This window comes from Nicotiana tomentosiformis, chromosome 10 (assembly GCF_000390325.3).
Source record: "Nicotiana tomentosiformis chromosome 10, ASM39032v3, whole genome shotgun sequence".
Taxonomy (NCBI): domain Eukaryota; kingdom Viridiplantae; phylum Streptophyta; class Magnoliopsida; order Solanales; family Solanaceae; genus Nicotiana; species Nicotiana tomentosiformis.
This window is the reverse complement of record NC_090821.1, coordinates 24,157,910-24,165,964: the sequence shown is the minus strand read 5'-3', so window position 1 is coordinate 24,165,964 and position 8,055 is coordinate 24,157,910.

Here is an 8,055-nt window from a genome sequence, read left to right as displayed (position 1 = left end):
GTTTAGGGTGTAGAATATTATCTCTAGGATGAAGACCTAGTGAGCTTCCCTTCTTAATCTTCCAAAACTTGAGCAAGAATTGAAGAACAATAATTGAAGAACACCTTCTCACTCTAGGGTACTCTCTCTCACTCTAAAATATCATATTATAGCTAAAAAATATCCCAAAGAGTGTATTTAACGAAATAGGGTCGGATTTTAAAAACCCAAAAATGGAGCTCCGGAACAAGGTATGCGATCGCATAACCGATATGCGAACCACATACTGGTCGCATAATTGGTTACAAAATAGCGAAAAGAACTGTCTGTGTATGCGGTCACTATGCGGTCCGCATAACTGTTATGCGGTCGCATAATGCACCGCATAATAGTTATGCGATCGCATAGTCGACCGCATAGCTGCTTCCAGAATGGCCCTCTCCTGCTCACTTCTGCGTCCATTATGCGGCCCGCAGAGTGATTATGCAGTCGCATAATGGACCGCATAAACGCACTTTTCCGGCAAAAATTTTCCTTTACTTTTCCGTGTACTGTTCAACCCAAAAAGTCCGAGTCGCGGCGAGCAAGCTCGCCGCGAAGAATTTCTATAATCCTCAACACGTAAAAACCATTCGGCACCACGAAACATTATTTTCTTTTGCGAAATTTTACGGGGCCTTACACTTCAGCTCCTAGAATGCTGAAGTTCAGCAATTACAAAACAAACTCCAGCTCCTAGAATGCTAAAGTTCAGCAATTATAAAACAAAAATTTCAGCCAAAATATGTTGTAGTTTTATTGAGCTGAAGTTTGCCATTGCACTATGAATTGAAGTTTGCGTGATTGCCTTTGCAAGTCAGGCCAAACTTCAGGCAAAAATATCTAAAGTTTTGTTACACTTCAGGCAAAACATTCTGAAATTCAAACTTCAGACATAAATTTTTACTACTTCAGGCCCGTATGTCTGAAGTTACCCGAAAAGTGAGTACGCTTGTAATTATTTTTTGCAAAGCGGGTATAAGTTAAAAGTTGACCCAAAGACTGGGTATAGATAAAAATGTCCCTTGACAAAGTTAGCCTCTCCGCAAAAACTATAAACAGATGCTAGCCCACAATTGCACATTATAATTTGTAGCCAAAAACAAATAAATTATGTTAACTATTGTGCCACCCCGAGCCTTAGCTTTCTTATACAAAATTATAATTTACCGTTACGATAATTTCATAGATTGACATCCCTTATACTAGTTTTTAATATTACGTTTACTTTATTTATTTTAATTTTTTGTGTAATAATTCTTCTAACTTATTTTTTAGTAATGCAGATAAATAGGAGTATAAGATAAATGTGCCATTTTCTATATTAAACTCTTGCAATTGATAAATTCTATCAAACTAACGTATTTAACAAATTCTTTAAGAATAACAATCACAGTAACGGTCCAATCTATCAATAGTCAATATCGGTCACCCACCTACGACCACCCCGCCACCAAGAAAAGAGGAGAAAACAAAACCCAACAAACAAAAACATAAATTTATGGAACGTAAAGATCTGAACTCTTGAATCTTTTTCTATATAAGGGAGAGAATTTATACGTATAATTATATAAAATAGACTGTCACTATACAATTTATATACAATAGACTGTCACTATACAAAATATATACTAAATAGACTGTCACTATACAAAATTATACAAAATAGACTGTCACTATACAATTTATATACAATAGACTGTCACTATATAAAATATATACAAATAGACTATCATTATACAAAAAATATACTAAATAGACTGTCATTATATAAAATATATACAAAATAGACTGTCACTATATAAAATATATACTAAATAGACTATCACTATACAATTTATATACAATAGACTATTACTATACAAGATATATACAAAATAGACTGTCACTATACAAAACATATACTAAATAGACTGTCAGTATACAAAATATATACAAAATAGACTGTCAGTATACAAAATATATACAAAATAGACTGTCACTATACAAAATAGACTGCCACTATACAAAAAATATACAAAATAGACATTTCGGGCTATTAGATATAATATGTTTGGGTCGGAGGGACATTTCATGTCAATGGAAAAAAACATGGGCTATTAAAATTTTGGAATTTTTACCTTACTATATTATATTAGAAACTTATTAACTACTTTTCTTTATGTTCCTTAAAAATTACATTGTGTATCTATATTTACTATTTATGTACAAAATCATGATAAAAGAAAGATCTCTTAAATATAGGGATTAATTTGTAACTGTATCCCCCCATCCCCATCTATCGGCTTAATTAGCCTCCTACAATCACGATTTTCTTCCCAATTTTAAAAGATTTTAAAGTCATTCTCTCTTTCATACAAATCAACCAATCTCTCTCTCTTTCATACAAATCAAACTATTATCTCTCTAAATTATAGCATCATATATTTTTCTGAATCAATTCCACCAACAACCATTAAAAAGTTTCAGCTATTGACAAATCCATCGACATTATCTCTGAAATTGCAGGTAGAGGGGTATGCCATTGACATACCATTAAAAAGCTTCGAAGCTTTGAATTAGATATTTGGATTTTACAAATTTGTGATTTCTTTGGATTGAGTGTTCTTGAAAACGATTGAAAATATTCTTTAGGGTTTATATCTCGATTTTAAGGGAGATTGGTTAAGTTTTATGTTGGTTTTAGATAGATTTTTATATTGAAACTCGAGGAAGAAGAAGTTTCGGAATTGTATTACGATTGTATGATAAATGTATCATAATTGTATCTGAATTGTATTTTATACATCAATACCTAAGACAATTCTGATACAACACTAATACTATTATAATACAATATTGTATCATAATTTAAGTTTAGAGTTGGTTCTAGGTGGATGTTTTAGATTGAAACTTGAAAAAGATGAAGAATAAAATTGTATCATAATTAAGAATTGTATCACGATTGTATCATAATTGTATCACAGTTTGTACCTAAAACAATACATGATACAATACTAATTGAGATAACCCAAATTGTCATCTTTAAATTTAATAAGTAATTCTGTATTTTAAGACCTTAAAAAGTATCATGTATCATTCCTCGACTTGCGTGCGCAGTCGGTAAAATTTTTCGGAAAGTTTTCATGTGAAAAACGGATTAAAATGTGAAATAGAGCTTTAAAACTCAACTAAGTTGACTTTGGTCAACATTTTTAGCAAACGGACCCAGATCAGTATTTTGATAATTCCGGTAGGTCCGTATCGTAATTGAGGACTTAGGCGTAAGCCCGGAATCAAATTCCGAGATCCCTAGCCCGAGATATGGAATTTTGATGAAAAATTAGAAGCTTGAAAGCTTAATGATTTTTAAGAAATTACTGATGTTGGATTTATTAACTTCGGGTCCGTATTTTGGTTTCGGAGTCTGGTATAGGTCCACTATAATATTTATGACTTGTCTGCCGAATTTGGTGAGAATCGGAGTTGATTTGACGTGATTCGGATGTTCGGTTGTAAAAATATAAGTTTTAAAGTTTCTTGAAAATTTTCTTTGATTTGGTATCCGATTCGTAGTTCAAGGTGTTATTTTGGCGATTTGATCGCGCGAGCAAGTTCGTATGATATTTTAGGGCTTGTGTGCATGTTTGGTTTGGAGCCCCGAGGGCTCGGGTGAGTTTCGGATAGGCTACGGGATGATTTTGAACTTAGAAAATTTGATTTTTGAGTTTCTGCTATCATCTTGTGCATTGTGCTTCGCGATCGCGAAGCCATTCCTACGATCGCGAAGAGTAAATTGTAAGTAGTAAGTTTTACCCTTCGCGTTCGCGAATATAGGCACGTGATCGCGGAAAGTAAACTCCCAATGCACTGCGAACGCAAGGGACCAGATGCGATCGCGTAGAAGGAAGGAAGGCAGGAGCTAGGCCCATCAATTGTGCTCCGCGATCGCATGAGCATTTACGCGATCGCGTAGAGTTAAAAGTCTGGGCAGCCAAAATGTGCTTCGCGATCGCAAAGTCATTCCCGCGATCGCGAAGAGTAAAATGAACCTGGGCAAAAGTTGTTCTTCGCGATCACGAACGAATTTCTGTGATCGCGATGAGTAAAAATCCCAGAAACAGAACTTAAGTTCTGGAAATGGGGTTTCGACCCATTTTCAACTCTTTTCCATTTTTGAGCACGGGTAAGGCGATTCTTGGGTGATTTTTACGGGAAAATATTGGGGTAAGTGTTCTTTATCCTATATTGATTATATTTCATGATTTTATACTCATTTATATCATGAATCCGTGAATTTATGGAAGAAAAATCAGATTTTTATAAAATCTTCCAAAAACGAAAAATTAAGATTTGAAGGTCCACTTGATATCAGAATTGGACAATTTTTGTATGGTTGAACTCGTAGCGGAACGGGTGTTCGGATTTCACGAGTTTTTTCGGAATTTGAGACGTGGGTCCCACTGTCAAATATTTAAATAAATTTTAGATTTTTATCCGGAAAATTTGTAAATTCATATGGAATTAATTCCTATGATTAGTATTGAATATATCGAATTGTTTGTGAATAGATTTGAAGCTTTCGGAGACAAATTTAAAAGGAAAAGTTGTGGTTGAGTAATTGATTGGAATTTGCAAAGCGAGGTAAGTGTCGTGGTTAACCTTGACTTGAGGAAATAGAACCCTTAAACTATTTGTTATGTGTATTGCATGTGAACGACGTATAGGCGAGGTGACGAGTGTCTATACGTCGTCAAATTAATTATTTGCCTGCTTACTTAAAAAATCATAAATTATTTTAAATCATAAATTAATTATTATAATAATTATTTCTCTCCTATTCTTTGTCAAATATTAATTCTTGAATTCCTGCATTAATTGTTACATGCTATTTGAATTATGTGTTTTAACTATTATTTGACATTTAGCATATTAAATATTAAACTGCCTATTTTCTCCCTGATTTCTATAATAATTTGTTATTTGTCATTGTTTTGTTTCATAATTAAATCATAATTGTTGTATGCTTGTTGTCTTATAATTTTATATTAATTATTGCATTTATTGAAAAAATATCTTCTATAAGAATTGATTGAAATGGATATATTGGAGGATCGGGTTGCACGCCACAACAGACTTATTAAAAGTCAATATTGGAGGATCGGGTTGCACGCCGCAACAGACTTATTAAAAGTCAATATTGGAGGATCGGGTTGCACGCCGCAACAGACTTATTAAAAAGTCGATATTGGAGGATCAGGTTGCACGCCGCAACAGACTTATTAAAAGTCAATATTGGGGGATCGGATTGCACGCCGCAGTAGACTTATTGAAAAGTCAATATTGGGGGATCGGATTGCACGCCGCAACAGACCTATTTAAAAGTCTATATATATACTTGATTGAAATAAATATATGACAGACTTGATTAAAAGGAAAATATTGGGAGAGCGGGTTGCACGCTGCAACAGAATTGAATGTGAATATATTGTGAGAGCGGGTTGCACGCTGCAACAGAATTGGTTGAAATGACAATGAATTATGATTGTCGGGTTGGCTTCAATTATTATAAATGAGTTACCTGATTTATTTCTATTTATTTGTTGTTGTTACTAATATTGCGTACAGGTAATGTAAGTGACCCGCCTTAGCTTCGTCACTACTTCGTCGAGGTTAGGCCCAGCACTTACCAGTACATGGGGTCGGTTGTACTGATACTACACTCTGCACTTCTTGTGTAGATTTCTGAGTTGGTCCCAGCGGCGTGCCATAGACTTGCTCGGATTTCAGCTACTCGGAGGAGACTTGAGGTATAACTGCATAGCGTCTGCAGTTCTGAAGTCCCCGTCTATTTTACTTTAGCTGTGTGTTTATTTCCAGACAGCTTTATTTTATTTAGACCTTTATTTGTATTTATTCTAGAAACTCGTGCACTTGTGACACCAATTCTGGGATGGTATTTAGACTTTACTTCCGTATTTTTTCTTTGTTATTAACAAATTCAAAAATTATTTTAAAAATGGATAATATTATTCTAACGTTGGCTTGCCTAGCAAGTGAAATGTTAGGTGTCATCACGGTCCGAAGGTGTAAATTTCGGGTCGTGACATTAATACAATTATAATACGATATTGTATCAGTTTCAGTTTATAGTTGGTTTTAAGTTGTATCGTAATTGTATCATAATTGTGTAAGAACTTTTTTAGGATTGTATCTGAATTGTATTTGATGCATCAATACATGAAAGAATACTTGATACAACACTGATACAAGTACAATACAATCTTGTGTCAGAATTATATTAGTTTTTAGAGTAGTAACGTGTATAGGTAGAAAATTTTCAGATTTCCTATAATTACTGTGATGGATCTTCAAAATTGTATAGGATCGAAAATGTTACCATACAAAAAAAATCCATTTCTTTGGTTCAAGACTTTTTTTGTCTATTTGTATTTTTCTTGTGGCTTCTTATACCAGAAGCGAGTATCTTGTATAGAGTTTTCGAGAAATTGAAAGAAAAAATTTGGTGAAATAATATTGGAAGAAGAAGCTGCTTCCAGACATGCTTAGAAGAAAAGGGAGGGAGAGGAGTAGAGAAAAAAGGAAAGGATATAATTCAATCCCTTAATTGAAGGTGCTAATAATGGGGTGAGAGCTTTTTAAGGGGGAATACATACAGTTTGTAAAAAAAAAATAGATACTTTTTGAAAACTACAAAACTTAGAGAAAATAGATAAATAAGTTTCTATTATAGTATACATAGGAAAAACTCCCTAAAATTTTGAGGGGCTATAGAGGGTCATTTTCTCTATATCCAAGGAGTCCTGCAATGGGCCTTGATTTGACTGCTGTTGTGGCTCTTATCGTTGCTCAAATAATTGTCAATATTGCAACTGGATGTATATGTTGCCGGAAAGGCCCGCATCAATCAAGATCTAATTGGACACTACTGATATACAAGTTCATCAGTTCAGTATTTCGGTGCATTCTAGATCAATAGAGGGCTGCATTGTTGTACTGTGGCTTTTTAAGAAATCCTGCCTCCTTTTGTTTAGGAAATGGAAGCCTATACCTCTGAGTCATGACTGTAGACATTAGCTACTGCACCAGTATGAAGTAATTATTAGACCTAATAAAGCAGAATAGATATAGATGACTCATATGAAGATGGATTGATTCTTTTTCTGTGACATGTACAGTATTTGTCTTTGGTCATATCTCAGTATCTCACATGCATTGAAATGTTATTTCTCTTACTGGACACATATTACCATCTGAAGAAGCTTTATCGAGAGTTGCCTCTTATGCAGGTTCAAGCTTTTCTACTATGCTAACGGCTGCAGCACTGAATGATCAGCAGAGTATATTACCTTGGAAACTACTATTGCTATGTTGTAAAACCTGGAGTTTTTGTCCCTTGCTAGTGTTGCTCTTGGAATTGTCTATTATCTTTCCTTCAACTCCGGGACAAACAGTAACGATCCATGGCATCCACCAGCGCCAAGTTAATGGCATTGCAATGGGACTTGATCGCCCTGCAAGCTTTTGTGCATGAAGATACTTACATGAGAAGGCTGTCTACTTGATCGCCCTGCAAGAACACAGAGACATGTTTAGAACACACACAGTTTCTGTTAGCAGCAATTGCTCTATTTGTCAACTCTAACATAAAATTTCTTGTTTGTTCTTTTTTCTTTTTTTTCTTCTTTTTCTTTTTCAATTGCATCAGTAGTGATAGCATTTTTGTTAAAAATATGGCGGTCTATAGCATGTATCTTAAGTTTTCGGGTGTATAAAACATCCTTTTTGTCAGACTCTTGTATTTTATATCATAATACCTGCTCTTTTCTTTCTTTTCTAGTTTTTGAATTTTGTTTTACATGGAAACAACCTCTCTTCCCTCTCGGGGTAAGATGTGCGTACACACTATCCTCTCCAAACCCAACTTGTGGAAACTCACTAGGGTTTTTTTTGTTGTTTTACGTATCAATGTGTAAATAGAGAGAACGTATCAATGTGTCATATTATAAGATACCTGAATCTGTAGAAGAAATTTAA